Here is a 21,709-nt window from a genome sequence, read left to right on the forward strand (position 1 = left end):
TATCTCCAAAATTTTATAAAACTACAATTAAATTTTTTTTACCACACATACCTTGAGATGACTTTTCAATCTGCTAAAAATTTTCATGGTTTGAATACTTTCAAAAAAAAATTATATCGGAAATTCCAAAATCACTTATTCAAAACTAATTTTAGGACCAATCACAAACCCTAATATCCATAAGTACATCTTTGAAAGTATATCGTGCAAGACTCTAAATTTTCTACTAGATATATCTTATGATGTCTTCTCCATCTGCTCAAAATTTCATGGTTTGAAACATCCACAAAAAAGGTTATAGTGAAAATTCCAAGATGATTCATTTGAAGCAACAAAACGCTAGGATCATAGCTCTAATACAAAATGTTATGAATCGTGCATCTTAAAAATGATAAGAAACCAATAATTACAATCCACTTCGAGTGGGAAGCCCTCTTTTATAATGAATACAATGTACAAGGAAACATTTGATGATCCTAAATATAAATCTCCTTAGTGTATATATATATTGGAGACAAAGTGTATAGTTTTAATAAAATGGTACAATGAAAGGTTATAGCTGACATAACAATATACCAATAAAAATGTAATAACTCAATATCTAAGGTCTAATAAGAGGTTTTAAGGTTAACATGGGGCTTAACACAACATGTTCCAATAATACTTTCTTATTACTTGGTCTTCTTACTCTTTTTGGATGACACATGTAAAAGGGTACTTTTGGTGCTCTCTTGTCAACAAATATCTTAAGATAGAGTGCCCCAATTGCAACTAGATCAATGCCACTATATGTAGAATGGTCATGGCATTTGTGAAAATTGGTTATAATAAAGAATCCAATAACTATAAAGGCAATTATGGCAAATTTGAATTTGTCATTTTAAAACCCTTAGCCCAATTTGACTATGCATTCCATTGGGTGTTGGTTATTTTTCATTTATAAAGGTTTTTAGAGAAGTGATGATTTTTAAATTGTTGTAGATATTCCATTGGAACAATTCGTCTAAACAAATCTTGTAATATTTTGAAATATTATATTTTGTAGAATTATTTTCCTTATATTCTGGATTAATTATTTACTAGCTTTGTTCAAATTACAAAACAGATGAAATAAGAAACGGAAAAAATAGGTACATAGAAACAACATCCACACAAATGAACATAATGTTTATCTTTGGAAAACCAATATGGGAGAAAACCTAGCTAGAAGGTAAAGCCTATCCTCTTCTCTTTTTCCTTTCATTATAAAAATGCACATAGAAAGAAATGAGAACTCTTATGGACTTACCTTTTTTAGATTTTGGCATGAAAACCCACTATAGGATTTTCCTCCTCTTTTATGATTTGAAAATACCACTCTTAGATATTTTGCTCATCTATGGAACGAGTACAATGAAAAAGAATGGAAACCCATCTCCTCCCAACAACCCAATATTTAACATAGCCTAATAGCCATTTAGAGGTAGGGTTTTGTCTCCTTCAAGCTTCAATGTGATAAGGTTTTGGACCTCTTAGAAGCTTCTTGAAAGTCCTCACATGGCTAGCCCACATGTGTGAGTAGTGGGGGTTGATGTGGCATCCACTCATACCATGGTGGTGAACTAGGTAGGTCAACTTGTAGGAGGCATAACTTCCACACACGAGCTCTAATGAGGTGATCTTTGGACCTTTGGAAAGGTTTCATAGTGTATACTAGTGTTGTGGGGGTGTCAATTATGCTCACAAACTTTTGACCCCAAAAAATGTCATTTGATGCCTCAAAATGACTTCAAAAGGTTCTAGATCCCATTTTACAAACTAGGATCTACCACTAAAAGGGGCCCGAGAAGCCAATTCCTCCATTTCTTTCCACCCAGAAAGTATCAAGATAGATGTCAAATTGTATGATGATTTAATCCAGATCAAGAAACTTACCTTGGAGGAGTTTCAGAGCACACATTGGAGCTTGTTTGAATGATCAACCACTTTGGAAAGACAATTGGCATAATCAAAATTATCTTATTATTGTTGCATTGTCTCTTGTATCAAGCAACCTACCTTGGAGAAGTTTGAGAGCATAGATTGGAGCTTGTTTGAATGGTCAACCACTTTGGAAAAGAAAGTTGGCATAATCAAAATTATCTTATTATTGTTGCATTATCTCATGAAGTTGGTTAATGAGAGATCATTAGATATTGCATTTTTTTCATTAGATATTTTATTGTTTTTTCTTGGAGAAGAAAGTGAATCTCAACAATACATTGCCACTTTTATTGAGAATAGTATTTTATTGTTATCTTTTGAGAACCAATGGACCTAGGAAAAAAATACTTATTTATTGTTGAGGAGATAGAGTTGAAACCTAAGTTATACGGTGTTTGAAACAGATAGGGCAAATTTTCAAAAAATCAGAATACAATACGGCAAGGAAACAACATATATATATATATATATGACAAAATTAAAATTTCATATTACCATTCACCTTTTAGAATCTAGATTCAATATTTAAAAAAACATAATCACCATCATTAATTCAACATAAACAAATCATCATCATCAATTCAACATAAACATTGTCATCATCATCAGTGAGTATTATAACATTAAACATATCATCAAGTTTCTGTTTCAAATTTCAATCATCAATATCATCACCAAAATTAATAATGCACACTACATAGTACAAATTAGAAAATGAACTATGCCTGACAGTCTACTATCATATGACATATTATGGTATTCAATGTTCATTGTTCAAAAATTTAAAACATCATCATAAATTACATTTACATATCATCAAATATGTCTTTATCCATGTAATTAAGATCCACATCAACATTTGAATCCTCCCCAAGGGCAAAAGCATTGGTGCCATGTCCACTTGAAGACGCAATTATTGGTGCCTCCTCATCAAACAAATTCATATGAGACATGACATTCAACGTCATATCCAAGTCAGGCAACTATGGTTCCACGTCCCATAGTTTGGTGGGCCCAAATTTGTATTCGTCACTCTGAAGCGACAAAACTTATAGTTGTTTGTGCTCTTAAATATAAAATACACAAATGTATTTATAAATAATATTTTATTAATATGTAAAAACGTACAAGATGATTGAATGTTACAATGAGGCCCTGCTTATATACCTAAGCAGGTGTCTTTTCATGATTGAGCATGTCTTTTAAACATTCATTTTCACTTAACTAATGACTATTTAAGATAATCATTATTTTGATTATTTATTATTTATATATATTTATATTCATTTTATTTTATATAATTTATATTCGTAACATTGCCCCTTCCTTCAAAAGCTTTGTCCTCAAAGCTATATCGCTGAAAATTTTCTTCATCTTACATTTGTCATCTCAACATATGTAACTCGACGACATTGGTACCTCAGCATGTATACTTTGCTGGTATCACTGTTTTGAAACCAGGGTTATCTATTCCCCCTTCCACCCCCCATTTTTTTAAGGTGACTTTATAAAAATGTATTACAAAGTTACTTTATGATGTAACAAAGTGACTTTATAATAATTTTATAAAGTGGTTTTTATTTGTTAAAAATTATATTATTTATTTTTATGCCCACTAGACATCGACCATCGTACGGATTTGTACGATCGTGTCCTTTCTTGATATTGGCATCTGCTTGGCCTTGACATCATGTGCAAGATAGACGCCATCCTCCCAAAGGCCTTTGCATTGTATATATTCAAGAAAGTCTGGAAAGCACTCAGAACCAAAATAATGGATGCACCTTCCGACGTCACTTTCTCTACACATACAAAGTCTAAAAAAAATGTTTGATTGCCAAAGAAACTGTGGAATTCTTTTCATGGGTTTTGACATTATGAACAAAACCAAATCTGTGTGTAGTCCATCTCGGTCTCTAATGACTCTGATCTTTGCAACGCCCAGATGAACATAATTCGTAGTCACATTGGTCTTCATTTTTTGAGTTTTGGATTAAATCAATGTTAAAATTAATGAAACAGTTAATTGCAGTTGAGTGGATTCCAAGCCATTGAAAAAATTAATGAAACAGTTGATTGCCATCGAGTGGATTCCAAACGCAGGCTTTATTTTCATGAAATCCTTATGACCGATATACGATTGTGTGGGATCAATGCCAAGATCAACAATGTCGGCAATCTCCTCGTCAGTGAGAAGGGGGTACCACTTCTCAATGCAACAAACACAGTAACGCTTTGTACATATGGAACACCAGACCACTCTTTCCTTGTCATTTCTTTGGCATTGATGGCCCATTGTACTCACAGTTTTCTGTGATGGTGATTTTATTTCTTTCTCCCCCAAGACATTATCATGAGACAAAGTGCGTTCACCAAGCTCAGTATCAGCCTTGCTATGCAATTTACTATCACATTTTATCTTTCTCTTAGTTGCTTCAACCTTAGCAACATCAACCTCTAGAGGTGGATAAATCTTCATTATTCCATTGGGTAGAGAGAGTCGCATAAGTTTTGAGTTCGAATCCCAGGCTCTAGAGTCCTCAAACCCAAGCGCTTTATTCTTCTTTCTCGGGGGTTCATAAGAATCCCAGACACCGGAATCCTCAAACTCAATTGCTTTATTCTTTTTTCTTACAACTTCATAAGAATCCCTAGAACTGGAAACCTCAAACCCAATTGCTTTATTCTTTCTCACAATCCCATAAGAATCCTGGGCACTAGAATCCTCAAACTCAATTGATTTATTCTTTTTTCTCCCAGGTTCATAAGAATCCTTGGCTCTGAAATCCCCAATTTCTTTAGCAAGTGAAGCTTCATAGACATGTACGTTATTTCTGAAACTATAGACACTTTCTGGCAGTTTCCTCTATTCTTGCAAGGAATCCTCTAACCATACATGACTCACAACTTGTATTCCTTTTCGTTGGAGTACATTTCTTTCTGCAGTCGTTAAGCTTACTATAATTGATTTGAAAGGCACTGCATGCTCAGCTGTAGAAAATATGATTGCATATGTAGTATTAACTGGACCGCCAATCATAGAACCTCCATGCATTAAAAACTCCAGCTTTAACCTTCTCAATGTGAATTCTGAAATTCTTTGAGAATCTATGTTTATGGAATGGATGGCACGATGAAAATAACTAGAGCAATTATTGAATAGGCACCACTTGTTAGTCGGGCAATACTTCTTTTTGTAATGCTCATTCAATGTAATGGTTTTCAAAACTTTTGATTCCTCTAGATTATCAAAGAGTTGTCCCAAATCTGAAACATCAAGATCCCAAAAGTAGTGATCCCCAAATGCATCAATATCCTCTTTCATCTTCTCCTTGGATAACTCTGAAAGGCTCATAAAGTACTTTGGTCGTAATGGCAAGATGACCTTTTCTTTACAGCAATCTATCACCCAAGAGTAATGAATGGCATCTTTGTGCTTAACAACAACTTGGTACTTGATTCCTCTTTTATCAGTTGCAATACTGTGAGTAAAAGAGTCATTTAAGTTCATCGAGAATGAAGCCCCATGTTCCCCCACCATTTTGTGAAATTGTTCCAGTCAAAAATCTGAATGAAAATTCACAATGTAAAACATTAGATTTACAAATATCAATGTCTCCCTTTTAACATTAGACACATTTGTTTGAAGCATATGAGATGGTACAACTGTAAGTATCTGATTCTCTCCTTTGGAAGCATGCCTTCTACCTTTTGGTTTTACTTGATCCAAATCTGCACAGTGATCTGCAATCTTTGTAGTACCACTTCTCGACTATACTAAGTCCGTAAATGTTTGTACATCAAGGCATTCATACCAAGGCTTGTCATATAACACCCTACGTATGCGAGGGAAGCATAAACTAAAAGGATAAGCAAAGACCTCTGATTTAATCATCTGTACATCACTTGTTATCTCGAGTATAATGGACTTCTCTGGTCTTTCAATCCTAACATCAGGGCTCTCCTTTGCATTGTTTGTCACTGTATAGAAGCTGGGGACCTTGGAATTATCTTCATGTTGTCTGAAATATGGTTTAAGTTTGCTAACGAGATCACACTTTTCATCAGAAAGACCTGTTCCAACTCTACAAAAAGAGAGAAATCTTGTCGGGTAACCACCGGAAGTCGAATTTTGTGCAAGACCTAGTAAAAATTGTGCCACCTCTCCTCCACGGCGTTCAAATCCAAAAAAACCACCTATGATGAGAACATCGAGATCAGATCCATTGTTTATATAATCTAGTTTCAACTTAAGCCATTTTCCACTGTGGTCACTAGGTTCCCATTTTGAATCTAAATCCTTCAAAATTATGCCTTCATCTCTGTTATCAACAGTTTCTTGAAAAAATTTAGCAACTTCTTCAACACTCTTCCAGCTAGCAGGCTCATCTTTATCTTTAAGATCACCCCCATTCTCATCATAATCTGAAATTTCCATAACCTCTTCCTGATCTTCTGTAGAATGTGGTGATTCGTCATGAATAATTTATGTAGTTTCATTTTTTTCATCTTCTTCAACAGTCTTATCTATGTCACCTTGAGGAGTTCCTAACCCAACATGTTCAAAATCTTTTTCCATGTTAGAACATTCTTCATTGTTAGTTCCTTTCATCTTAATGTATTCTTCCTTTAGACATGCTGAATATTCTACAAATAATTTTTTTAATTGCTAGAACGATTCTCGAATTTCACTTAACTGCTCAATGAATTTAGGATGCAAACTTAATGGCATGTTGTGCAGTGGATAACATCCAAAGGCTCACATGGCTTTGATACCACTGAAGTGACAAAACTTATAATTGTTTGTGCTCTTAGATATAAAATACACAAATGTATTTATAAATAATATTTTATTAATATATAAAAAATGTACAAGATGATTGAATGTTACAATGAGGCCCTGCTTATATACCTAGGCAAGTGTCCTTTCATGATTGGGCATGTCTTTAAGACATGCCTTTTCACTTAACTAATGACTATTTAAGATAATCATTATTTTGATTATTTATTATTTATATATATTTATATTCATTTTATTTTATATAATTTATATTTGTAACACACTCTTGTGTGACAGAAGGCGAAGGTTCGAATCAACATACACTAATTCTTCAACCTTTTTGGAGCCCAATATGTTTCGCTTCACCGAATGGATGAAGCCATATGTACTCCAGTTTCTCTCCGTTGAAGAGGAACTAACAACCTATGACAAGATCCTGACGGCCAATTTTTGGATATGTGGAAGTTCCCCACCAATCAATTGGACTTAATATGGTCTTGTCCTGCATAGAATCAAAAACTGCACCCAAACCCTCTGATCCCTCAAAATGAGCAAACTCTGAATGAATTTGAATCTCAATATTAGGATCTACAAATAGATTTTTAAAAATTTTCTTAAATCCTTGTAAGACTTCTAGGTCTTTGTTTGGTGCAGTTTTCTCTGGATTACTTAGCAACTATGCAGAATAATATTTTGGATTAACTGCATAGGCCAAAAGGTGCAATGGTGTGGTCACCTTGTTCCACCTTTTGGTCAATATATCTTTTACTTCTTTGTAAAAGACTTCATCTGGGTCCTTTTCCTTGACATTTATAACAACCTATATCTTATCTATCATGGAGTGCACACCCTCATACACCTCTTCGAAATTAGACATCTTTGTGTCAAACATGCGTAGAAAATCCACAATTGGCTTAGTAAATGCCAACAGGGACTCCACCCTATTCCACCATTTATCGTTAACAACAAACCTTTTCACTTCGTGTACTCTTTTAGTTTGGGATTGCCTCCATTGGTTCCAAAGAAAATTGCATACCATTGATTGTAATGCTTCTTTCACCTGCATAGGCCTTGTTAAGACTATGATGTGAGAAGCAAAATGAATCTTGACAACCTGCAAGTGCCAATGTTTCAATAAATTAAAAATCATAATTGATTGAATATCTATTATGATTCACGAACCATGACTTATTTGAGAATCCAATTTACATATTTGAATTCAGAGTGATAAAAATTAGAATTTATGAAATAATCTTTAAAGTTTAGGTACCTTATGGAGCTCTAACTTTGCGTAGATGCCTTGGGACATGTGGTGGTTTGTGATGATGGCTTGAATTTCTTTTGCCTCTTCAAAAATAAGTCAAATCCACTCAATTTGCGCCCCCATCTTGCACAACATGAGGTTCAATGATGTACAACACAAGGGGTCCAAAAGAAGTGTTGATATTTGTCTTCAATAATTAGGCCTGCTACTCTACATACCATTGCATTATTAGTTATTACCTAGACAACGTTTTTTGGCCCCACCAACTGAATTACTCCAATCAAAATTTTAACAATGAATTGGGAATCTTTCAGCTTCCCCTCACAATCCACTACCTTCAAAAATTTTGCCCCCTTTGCGCTCTGAGCAATCACATTAATCAAAATCCTATTCCTTTGATCTTTCATCCATTAGAAATGATAGACACCCCTAAAATAAGCCATGAATTATGAATGGGGTTTTTTATGCTCCAAATCTAACTTCTAAGCAGTCAACAATCTATTGCGGGCCTTCTCATATCAAGGGATCTTGTACCTTTTTGGGGCTTCATTCACTGCTTTGATCATCTTTGCCCAATAAGGAGATCACACAAGGTTAAAAGGAAGGCCATTTGCATAAATGCATTGACCTATAACTGCATCTGCCTTCTCTCGACCATCATTATTAAAACTCTTTTCAGGCGGTCCCAAATTAGACCGCTTTGAACCATGGCCACCAATTCCATAAGAGGAAAGTGGAGGCTTTGATGAAGATGTTCCCAACCTTGTTGGTTGTTTGAATTTAGAGGCAGGATTTGCCTCATTTGCTTTAGCATTTTCCTCGTCTTGTTCTTTCTGATATTTTGCAATTTTTTCTTTGCTTTTGCCTCTGTCCCATTCTCTTTAAGTGGGCCAATGCATATTCAAGTCCTATTGTTTCTTAATGCAAGTAAATGTGCTTTAACCCGAGTGTATGATCCCTTAAACTCTTTTTGACACTCACTGCAAACCCATACCAATGATCCCCCTCCTTGGATCTTCCCTACAACAATTACACATTTACAAAGTGGTGACTTTGGATCAACTTTAGGGGTCAATTCAATTTCTTGTTCCTCATTACGAATGGATGAACTTGAAGATGTCATGATGATGATGTAAATGGAAACTACAAAACAAAATTTAAAAAAAATCTTGAATCTATTTCTATATATATTTCAATTTTCAACAAGCAACATGTTACATAATCTATAAATATATATTTTAGTATTTCAACTTTCAAGCTTGAATCTTGATTAGAACTTTAGGAGTAAACTGTAAATACCTCCAATCTCCAAGCTCCACACAATCTTTAGGCTCTAGTAATCAAGCTCCAATGATCCAAGATTTTTTTTTGCTAATAGATGCATCGGAGTTGACATGAGTTACATCACTTAAAAACCATAAAAACATAAGCATGAAAAATGAAGACAAAGAGACATCATCACAAAAGATCATGACACAGAGATTTGATTACGGAGTTCGTCCAATTTGGACTACATCTTCGGGCCCTGCTCAATAGTGGGGAGGCCTTCTTTTATTAAGTGGCATGAAAAGAGAGAAGTACAAGCAAATTTCTACATAAACATCCTTATACCTCCAATCTGGAAGATAGCTGGAAAATGGAGAGCCCAGCTCTAGAAACAGATAGCACCACTAACTTCTTGGCGAAAAATAGTGCAAAAACGCCTATCTGAACACCCAATTCGGGTAATCGAGCCTTCTGCACCTTCTCGGAACCTCCTAAATTGTTGAAGAAAGGTTCCGGCTACCTGCCAGGAGCAAGTGCCACTGCTCTGCGCTGCTCTCTTGCTCTCCCCCTTCTTCAGACCCAAATAGTCATATATATATATATATATATATATATATATATGGTGTGGTCGAATCCTTCATAACCGGGCAGTTTTCAAACAAATGACAAATTTGTCAAGCGGGTTTGTCATGAGACCGAGGATCTCGGGCCTGTATGATACAAGGCAACCGACCTCACAAAAATGGCAAAAACCCCTTTCTTAACCGTGCGTTCATCTTGGCGGCAATACTTATCGGCGAACAACTCTTGGTGTTTTACATCCTCAAAATAGAAAAACCCATCGGAGAGCAATCCAACAACCTGTTTCTATTTTAACAACTCAAACCGGTGGATAGTACTAAGAATTGGCACTCCCAAAAACCCGACGGCTCTAACCGAGAATCAACGTTCGTTCAATCGGCGGACAGGCCAAGTCTGGACACAAGCATCCCATGATAACTACGAATCCGACAAGAGTATTCACCATATACCATACTGTTTCCCATTCGGCCTCTCCATCGCACTATCGCAATCAGCGTGAAACCATCGATGAATTGGTCTAGTACGCAGTAACGTCTGCAGACCCGTCGGGTTTATGAATCATACTGTATAGTATTTCGAGTCTAGGCCCCCTATCGCAATATCACAATCCATCGCGAAATCGCAATCGACCCTTTTCCCCCGAACCGTATCACAAGCACCAGCTTTTACGTGCAATTGCAGTATGTGATGTATATCGCATCGCAACTAAGTCCTTCCGAGGCCGATTCGTAACTCCTCCAACCCGCAATATGCGATATCGTAATCGTAACCGGTAATGCCAGGAGCCGATTATCCTTAAGCGCTCCTCCCTTTTACTGATATGCGATATGTAGGGCCCAGTGGCGACCTTCCACATGGCGATCCCTTATTCACTGAAACTATGCCATGTCATCTTCTCCCTGCTACCTGGAGAAGTCAAACTCAAACTTTGACTTGGTCTAACTTTGTCATCTGGACTCGGATTTGAGTGTCATTCGTACTGTTGGAATCAAGATGACGAGCACTTCGATCCGATGCTAAGCTTATCCAGATCATGTCACTTTGAGTTTTGAGCCTTTTGTCATGCCACTGGTACTTTTCTAAAGATCCACCTGGATCAATTCTCCTGGACCAATCCTCCTAGATCAATCCTCCTGGATCCTCCTGGATCATCCAAGCACCAATAGCCAAGGCTCCAACCTCTCCTCCAAGCGGCAACGACCTCCTCCTCCAAGCGGTGATGGCCTCCTCCAACTCCAAGTATGGAAATGATGACCTCCTCCAAGCAACAAATGACATGAAAATTGGGTGAAGGGGCCCTTTCATTAAGTGATATAGGTTAAGAGGTGGCGGGTCCCTCAACTCACCACTTCAAAATGCATTATCCATTCCCAGTTTTGCACTTTACGCTTGGAAATGTTTCCAAAAATCCAGATACATATCACGATTTTCATGATATGTATCCGTATTTTCGGAAATGTTTCCAAACAGATTAAAAATTGCTTGAAATGTTTTCAAATCGAGGGTCGTCGTTTCCAAAAAAGTGAGATGCCTAGAAAAAGTATCTTTGACATTTCATTGTCGAATCTTACAACTATCCATTTCCAAAACGTTGAACAGTGTTTCTGGGGATTTGGAGGGACATTGCCGGTATCCTAGGTTGAAACCTATATAAGGGTTTGCTCTCTCTATTTGATGCATTGTGGATTTGGGAGAAATCCCTTGGAGCTTAATCCAATTGATAAGGATGGACAAGAGCACAAAAATCATGCCAAGATTGGCATGTGCATCTACAAGCTTGCTCCATGAGTCCATCCATTCTTGAATGGGACTACAATATGACAATGATGACTCATCCTTCTCCAAGCAAGGTCTTCATGATGACCCCTATGCATCTCACAAACATAATCCACATGCTTCAATAGATGATCTCCTAGGATTTCATGTACAACATCACTCCTCAAGACTTGAGATGCCTTTTCAAAGAATCTGCAAAATAAATCTTTGTTGCTTTCCAACAACTGAGAAGATGAAATATATATGAAAATTCAGTAACAAATTTTAAAAACAAATTAACACTTTTGCCTCAAATTTTGCACTTGTTGAACTTCTATATATGGTTGAAAAGTTCCACACACCATAAACTGAAAACATTTTTTCCCATACATATTTCAGCTATTTCCCAGCTAGATTTTCAATGACATAATTTGGAAATATTAAAAAAGAGGTCGCTGAAAATTTCTGCTATGAAAAATAGCAAACTTCATGCTATTTACAGCCATAAAAGGGCCCTCTAATGCTGATATTTCATAGACAAATTCTTCAAATTTTAGAGGAGACAATGGCTGAAAATTTTCTGCATCATCACTGAAATCACACCCTTTTGACTACAAGAATTCTTCCCCTCTTATGAGACACGGCCGGTAAATTTCTGAATATTGACTCTCATACACATCTCCATAGAATGAAATAAAACACCGTCATCCTTCACCAAAATAGAGTTATAATTTACCCAAATAACTTTCTACACATTAATCCTACATCATGCTCTCTAATCTGAAAATTTTCTGAAAATGCATTCAATAAATATGACTGTTCCAAGGGCAAAATTTCAATGCTCTCTTCACTAGATTTATTCAAACCAGCCTCGTAGATGGGATCCCCATAAAATTTTCAACAATCAACATAAAAAATATGATTACTATTCTGAAAATTTATGTCTACAACTTCATCTCTTGGGCTACCCTCTTTCCTCAAAAATAGATCTGAAAATTGATCTTTCTTCAAGGGTTCATCATTATAAGTATCCATCTCCAAATCTTCAAAAGTTGCATCATTAAGTTTAGAAATTTGAAGGGGATCATGGCTTACCAAACCCTTGTATTCATGAAATGATGACAAGGAGGCTTGATTGCTTATTCATCAATTTCATTTTCATGCTTTTGGTCTTCAATGGAGTCTTGAGTTGATTGATCTTTAAAACATTATCTCCATGTATTTGATCTTCAGTCGAACCAAGAGGTGGCTCTTGTTCTACAATGAGAACATGGGAAGGTTCCTCATCCATATGTTTTTCATGTGCTTGATCCTTCATAGGATCATAAAGTGCTTCTTCATCTTTATGTAGGGCTGCCATAAATTCTTCAACAATCCTTTCATAATTTTTCTCTTCATAATGAGGATCCCAACTTGAGGAAGGCTTTGATCAAACCTGCAAGAAATGATATCTTCTTTGGCCTACAACAAGTCCTGACCCAAGCTTTTAGACCTAGTTCCAAGGAATTTACAAGTAGTTTCGTCAAAACATCTTCATGTAGTACATTGATTCTTCAAACAAACTTCAAGAATGATATCACGTGTGGAGGTAGAAAGATCACCATCAAATTTTGGAATATTGTTATCCCATTTTAGAGGAAGATCATTTCGGTCCCCATTACATTTTCCAACATCTAAAGAGGGATATAATACATGAAATTCATGTGGTTCCATATTTCTTCATACAACTTGATATACATTCTAAAAATAATCTCTCATACTAAGAATGTGGAGTTGCCAAGGAGAATCTTCAATGCTTTCAAAATGCTGCATTCTTCACCTTACAAACACAAGGTCTTCAAAAATTACAAATAACAAAGACTTCGCTCTTCAAATGGTGTCACCAAGATGAGAATATTATCTTCAAAAATATATATTCATCAAAGAAATCACTGATCTACAAATGTTTGACTGAAATGGACTTTATCCCTAACAACAATGCCAAAATTGTTATCACACAAACCTTCACTTCTTGAGATAAAGTCCTAAAGTTCAAGGAAGGCTTTGGTGTAACTAAGAGGGAGGCCACTATCACCTCATCAACCCTCTTCTTCACTTTAAGCTAGCTCTCCTCCAACTTACGAGGAGCTTTCCTAGGATAAGATTAATGGAACTTATGTAATAAGGGTTCAAGGTGAAATGAGGGTATGGTTCTAACAAAATAGACTTTTATGACTTGAACGAAAATAAGGTGGTTGCAAGGACTAGTGTATGATAGCCACCTTCTCAATCTTCTCCGATAAAGGTCACCTTAATATCAAAATATATGCAATATCCAACTCAACGTGGCTTGCACAGACCACGTAGGTGGCATATTCCTCCAAAACTAACATGTAATAGTTACAAGTGTGGTCTCCATTGTATAGTAACCATCAAATCATGTGTAAGTAGGTAGATCCCCTAAAGTGAGGGATCAAACCATCAACTCCTCAATCCATGTGCAAGATGTTAAAAAATAACCGAGAAAAGGGTACAACCCCTCTCTAGAAATAAATAATGATATAAATGATGGGATATCATACATGTGTGCCAAGGCAAGTGAGCACTCCATCAACAAGCTCCTTAAAGGTGGACATCCGCATGCTAGCAAACTCCTACAATTCCCAATGCACTGTCAAAACTCCCAATGTAATGTCATACCTCTAATGCATTGTAACAACTCCTGACAAAATGAGGGATCAATGAGGGATCAAACCATCAACTCCTCAATCCATGTGCAAGATGTTAAAAAATAACCGAGAAAAGGGTACAACCCCTCTCTAGAAATAAATAATGATATAAATGATGGGATATCATACATGTGTGCCAAGGCAAGTGAGCACTCCATCAACAAGCTCCTTAAAGGTGGACATCTGCATGCTAGCAAACTCCTACAATTCCCAATGCACTGTCAAAACTCCCAATGTAATGTCATACCTCTAATGCATTGTAACAACTCCTGACAAAATGTCACGACACCCAATTTAGAAGGCTCCTCAAAATATGTAATGTGTATTGGTCGACCTTCAAATATATGCCATGAAGTCAACAATCTGAAAGTGTTCCATTGAAAATGATAGTGAACCCCATCACAAGTCTATCCAAGTGCCAAAATGACCAAAAAAGCAAGGGTGCCCATATAGTAGACCTCCATCAAGATTAATCATGCCAAGTCATCCTCAAAAAACTAGGACACTCCATCATAAGCTCAAATAATATGCATGAAATCCATGTAATAAGAAGGAGAGCAACCAACATGAAACCCTCATTTACATCATCATAAACCACTCCAAGTGTCAAACCAAGTCACATAAGCAAGAATGCCTACATCATTGACCTCCAACTAGGTCAACAGAGTCAACTAGTCATTGTGAGGACTAGGATTAAATCAAGATATAATGTGCACAAGAGGATCGCTCCAATAAGAGCGATAGGCCATGTCATCACAAAGTGCCCTAGATATCAAAATCCTCCAAAGAATCAAGGGTACTCAAGAGGTAGGCCTGCCGAGAGACAAAACCACGTAAGGTTAATCCCTTTAACCGTGACATATCACCATGAAAAACTATGCCATAAAGGGAGTGCTCTATGAAAATCCTTATCTAGTGTGTCAAGTATCAAAATAGGATCATCGCAGAAATATCAAGTACTAAGGATCTCTCATCATGGGGTAAATATCATCATCCATTATCAATGAGTCAAGCAACCTGAATTGTGTTAAAAAAACCATTGATACACTAATACCCACCATGGAATGATCACAATTGAGGTATATCCATCATGTAGCAAAATCATATCATCAAAAAGCACCTCATAATCATCCACCAAAGCATGTGCAACCATGAAGAAAGAACCAAGCCATGACAATAAATCAAGGAGAATATGAGGCTCCTCCACCAAGACACCATCCAATCAATAAACAATACTATCTCCAAAATCAAGCCTAATAGTCCATGATGCAATGTTGAAGCAACTTCTACCTAAATTACAACCTTTGGAAGGTTAGAATCATCATGCCAATTTGCAAATTTCTGAATCTTGTAAGGAAAATCACATGTGCAATCCTCATAAAAAATGAGGGATAACAATCCACTTGATTGGAAACATACATGATATACACACACAACACCATAGGAGTTAAACAATGATGTCCATTCTCAACTAGTGATGAACTATAAAATCTCATTTTGAATATTGTCCGAGACTTACGTAGTTTCCTGTAGAAATTTCTACAAATCTAGCTCTGATACCATGTAGAAATTTCTACAAATCTAGCTCTAATACCATGTAGATATTTCCACAAATCTAGCTTCGATACCATGTAGAGATTTCTACAAATCTAGCTCTGATACCATGTAGAAATTTCTACAAATCTAGCTTTGATACCATGTAGAAATTCCTTGTAGATTCAAACTTCAAATTGTAATATGCTAAAACAATTGACTTGAATCTACTCTACTCATCATCAGGGGAAACAATAATTGATCGATGAAATCACGAAGCATAGAAGAGAAATAATTCAATCACACATAATACAATGATTTTATAGGGAAAGCCATAGCTAAAACCCTCTGCTATCTGTATATTGCATTAATCAGAAAATATGAGAAGATTACAATGCTTTTCTCAAGCTCGAGCAACCTCTGCACTATCTCTATCTATCTCACTGCTTCCCAAGCAAGCCTTGGATGAATACAATATGCTCAAAGATTTATCTAAGGGGAAAGCTTGTTGCTCAAAACCCCTTCCTATCTGTATATTGCATTAATCAAAGAATCTGGATGAATACAATATGCTCTACTCAACCTTGAGCTCAACCTGCACAAGTATTTTCTATCCTCTGCCTTACTCACTGCTTTGGCCATTACTTAGCCAAATTTCCAAGCCTCTAAGCTCCTAATTCCTTTCCCCCACAAGCTCCACGCACAAACTTGTGCTTCCTATTGCTTGGTCTCACAAACTCGTGCTCACCAAAACAACATATAAACTTGTGCCTTCATTCCTCCTTTTAAAGGCAATTTGAATGGTTAAAATTAGTGAGTTTTCTAATTAAGGAATGATTTATTTTAGGCCTTCTTCTAACTACATGCACCATCTATTTAATTTAGATGATTTTACAACTAATAGTACACTGCCCCTGAACTCCAACCTCAACTGGTTCTTTCTCCAATCCGACATGCATGAGTTAATTATGAGTGAATCTTCAGTTTACTAGTTGATCACTGCAGGCAACACCCCACTGATCGGCAGGGTACACCCCACTACTGGACCTCCCACTAATTCCTCCATCAGTTGGAACTAGTTTAACTTACTTTAACTCAGTTAGACTGAATTAAACAATTACAACTCAACTAGTGCTCATAATTGTAGGAGAGACTCTACATGACTCTAGTTAGACCATCAACTTGAATTAACTGAGCCAGCTAAGTCAAATTAACTTAGTTAACTATTACAAGTTGTCATGAGATGTGGAATTACAATTTATTCCCAATCTAATTAAAGGATAAATTAAATCAGAATCTTTCTTGATGCTATTTTTAACATTTCTTGTTGTTATTTTCAACACTCCCTCTCAACAAGAAAGGAATTCAACTCTATCCCGATCCGGTACCTTTGGAATATTTTGCATGCAACTCTTGCCACTGTTGTTGTTGCTACTGCAACATCTACAACTAAAAAGCATCCAAACAAAATAAACTAAATCAACTGTGTCTGCAACTATCTACTAGGAAAACTGTGTTGCTGCTGACTCTGCTAGTGAGCCTCATGCTCTACTATCAACTCTGCTCTGCACTCCTCAATATCTGACTGACACTAATCCTCCTGCTACTGAACACTGTGTGCCCCTGTACCAAGGGTAATGATCCATGAGACAAACAGACCTCAATGGACCCTGCCCAAATTCTGCAACTCTAGGACTCTAATCTACTCATATTGTTGTTGCTACCTCTGCACTACTGTTGTAACTACTGCAATAATGAGTCTGATCTCTCAGATCCTGAAGCACTAGCTTCCATAAGGCTGCTCCTTCTAAAGCTAGACTCCCTCTGAGTCTCAATCTCCTTATGGGAAATCTCTCTGCTCCCTCCTGGCAACTTGCACTGTTCTCCTGCACTGGAAACTGGACTGCAAAGCTCTACGTCGGGAATCTCTTGGCTGTAATTGCACCTGCATACTACAACTAGCCAATTCACACTGGCTGTGTCATTGCAACTAGTTCTACAACTGTCTCCTGGGTACTGACTGCAACTAGTTATGCAGTTGTCATCTGGATGCACCTGCTGACACTAAATCTGTTACTATGATATTGTGGGCTCTTGTAGCAAAGGTAGTGGTCCCTCTACAAAAATCTGGAATAGATTTGACTGATCTCCTTGTTGCAACTGCGCTAGACCCTACCCAAATCTTTGCACTCCTGGGACTAAGAATCTACATCAATCCACCTCACTCCTGGAGGTATAGTTGCATGTGCTCCCTCAGCCCACTTGGGTCGAACTCTCCTCCTACTGGAGGTCTTTGATTGATCCTCATCATCATCATCCTCGTGGTTAGCCCAACTGTCAACTGGCTGAGGCTTCCTCTTGAGAGCTAAATCATGCTCCCTCTCAACCACAACATCTCTAATCCCTACCTTGCTCCTCAAGGTTATGCATGCCTCTTCCTCTAATGTGTAGAGGCTCTCGACCCTGACACCAAATTGCTTGAGTTGACATGAAGCAAGATGCTTGAGGTAGGCCTTCCCATCTCTGAAGACTACCTCATACCCATTGTCTTCAACCCTTAATTTCTTCATCAGTTCAAGTTTCTTGGCTTCATGGCTATTACCGAATAGCTCATTGAGAGTATTCCACATAGCAAAGGGAGTCTCTTTGCCATGTAGTTTCAAGACTATGTGGTCTCTCACACCCTCCAGGATGATCCTCTTGGCTCTTGCTACACTCTTCTTCCACTCTGCTAGATCTTTAGCATCAGATGTTGGAGGCTTTGGGATATCATGATCTATGAATTCCTTCAGCTGATTATCTTCCAACACTGCCTCCATCCTGTCCTTCCAAGCAATATAATTCGAACTACCCTCAAGGGCATATTCAAGTCTCAATCCATAGAAGGACATCCTGCTAGCTCTAAAGAATGATTCTACAAATTCTATTCACCTGCAAGGACAACTTCAAATTCTTCTCTTCTATCGTGATTTCAGCTACGATACTATGTAGAAATTTCTACAAATCTAGCTCTGATACCATGTAGAAATTTCTACAAATCTAGCTTTGATATCATGTAGAAATCTCTACAAATCTAGCTCCAATACCATGTGGAGATTTCTACAAATCTAGCTTTTATAACATGTAGAAATTTCTACAAAGCTAGCTTTGAGACCATGTAGAAATTTCTACAAATCTAGCTCCAATACCATGTAGAAATTCGTTGTAAATTCAAACTGCAAATTGTAATATGCTAAAACAATTGACTTTAATCTACTCTACTCATCATTAGTGGAAACAATAATTGATTGATGAAATCATGAAGCATAGAAGAGAAAGAATTCAATCACAAATAACACAATGATTTTCTGGGAAAGCCACAACTAAAAACCCCTGCTATCCGTATATTTCATTAATCAGAAAATATGAGAAGATTACAATGCTTTGCACAAGCCTGAGCAACCTCTGCACTATCTCTATCTTTCTCACTGCTTCCTAGGCAAGCCTTGGATGAATACAATATGCTCAAAGATTTATCTAAGGAGAAAGCTTGCTGCTCAAAACCCTTTCCTATTTGTATATTGCATTAGTCAAAGAAAATAGATGAATATAATATGCTCTACTCAACCTTGAGCTCAACCTGCACAAGTATTTTCTATCCTTTGCCTGACTGACTGCCTTTGGCCAATACTTAGCCAAATTTCCAAGCCTCCAAGCTCCTAATTCCTTGCCCTCACAAGCTCCACGCACAAACTTGTGCTTCCTATTGCTTGGTCTCACCAACTCATGCTCACCAAAACAATGAATAAACTTGTGCCTTCATTCCTCCTTTTAAAGGCAATTCGAATGGTTAAAATTAGTGAGTTTTCTAATTAAGGAATGATTTATTTTAGGCCTTCTTCTGACTGCATGCACCATCTGTTTAATTTAGATGATTTTACAACTGATAGTACACTATCCCTAAACTCCAATCTCAACTGAGTCTTTCTCTAATCTGACATGCATGAGTTAATTATGAGTGAATTTTCAATTTATTGGTTGATCACTGCAGGCAGCACCTAATTGTTCAACAGGTTACACCCCACTAATTCCTCCATCAGTTGGAACTACTTTAACTGACTTTAACTCAGTTAGATTGAACTAAATAAATACAACTCAAAATAAATTCAACTAGTTCTCCTAATTGTAGGAGACACTCTACATGACTCTAGTTAGACCGTCAACTTGAATTAACTAAGCCAACTAAGTCAAATTAACTTAGTTAACTATTACAAGTTGTCATGAGATGTGGGATTACAATTTATTCCCAATTTAATTCAAGGAAAAATTAATTTAGGATCTTTCTTGATGCTATTTTTAACATTTCTTGTTATTATTTTCAACATTTCCTTCTTTATGGGGTTTACATTGCCATTCTACTATTTGTGAATGTCATTTTCCTTCTTTCCAACTAGTGTTTTAAAACTAGACCGGTCCAAATCAGATTCGGCATGGTAGATCGAGCCAGACCCCTGCCTGAGTTGTCTAGGTAGAAAAACCAGTCCGACGGCCGATCTATTACCAAACAGGCCGAGCAAGACACTTATTTGGCAGTTCAATAACAGACCGGACGATTCGGCCGAGCCCGTCTTAAACCAGTCGAGCTAGTCCGTGGGGAAAAAAATGCGACAACTCAGATTTCAAGCTCAATTTTTTTTCTTCTTTTTTTTTAATGCCTCTACCCCTCTCCCAAGCCTATAAAAGTGACCCAACCCCCTCACATTTACTCACAACTATCTCTTTGCATTTGTGTGAGCATTTGTGAGGAGTTTGTGAAGAGTTGAAGTTGGTTTTTGGAGCAATAGTAAGGAGGGGCCATGGGTTTCCCCGTCTGACTCTAATTCAAAGTTTGAGCTAGATGATCTTACCTTGTTTAGCAATAATGGCTAGTGATGTTTTGTTGTAGAGGCCATTTAGAGCCTCCTTGGTTATGTGTTTTTGTTTTGATCTCTATATATTACATGTACTAGACAGTGCACTTGGTCCCATTTTGATATAATAGAGATATTCATGAGCATACTTTGATCATATGTTGTCTTCTCTCTATATTCTAATGCTTTGAGTTTAGGTATGTTCTATGCTTAGAGCAACTTATTTCAATTTTCATAGTTAGCTCAATATCTTTTCCAGATTAGCAATCACATCAACATTAAAGTAAACTGTAGATAGAACATAAACATAAATCGCAAAAGACAAGCCAAGACAAGATGTGGTACTAGCCAAGGACAAACCCCAATGTGGGGAAACCTTGATCAATTCTTCTTATATGTTCTTCAATAGTTCAGTAGAGAGAGAGAGAGATAGTATGTTTACAACAGAGGTCAACACTTTGACTTATCTAGATAAGAGCATAGATCATCTCTAAGAAGATGATACATGAGATCAGTTGAAGACATGCTGCTTCAATTGATTCTCCAAGGTGACTCCTTCACCTATCGTTGTGCTGCATTTCCTCTTCATGCTGCACCTCACCATGCTGCACCCATCATCACTATGCTGCATCTCATCATGCTTCATTAATCATGATTGTACCCATCACTTTACTGCATTATGTGCCATTGTTGCACCATGTTGCCATATTGACCTATGTGTTGGCTGCACCTTGCTTGCATGTTGTCCCTTTGCTTGCTTGTTGTCCCTAGCATGCTTGTTGTCCTTAGCATGTTTGTTGTCCTTTGCATGCTTGCTGTTGCATGCTAGCTGTACCAATACATGCTTGCTGCACTAAGTATCATGTTGTTGTCCCAATATTAGTTTGCTATCCCTTGCATGCTTGCTGTAACATTGCATGCTTGGTGTACTTGCTGCTAAGTACCATACATTTGTCCCAATGATAGTTAG

General features: G+C 37.0%; 1 protein-coding gene and 1 pseudogene across 2 annotated transcripts in view; both read right to left on the reverse strand.

Annotated features, from left to right (window-relative positions):
• Window positions 1-21,709, reverse strand: part of LOC149202248 (uncharacterized) — a 207,304-nt gene that overhangs the window by 45,953 nt on the left and 139,642 nt on the right. The window lies entirely within an intron of this gene.
• Window positions 3,956-6,400, reverse strand: LOC149202250 (DNA ligase 4-like; annotated as a pseudogene).

Source organism: Pinus tabuliformis, chromosome 2_1 (genome assembly GCF_031772625.1).
Source record: "Pinus tabuliformis cultivar Carrire ecotype Pingquan chromosome 2_1, CPIR1, whole genome shotgun sequence".
NCBI lineage: Eukaryota > Viridiplantae > Streptophyta > Pinopsida > Pinales > Pinaceae > Pinus > Pinus tabuliformis.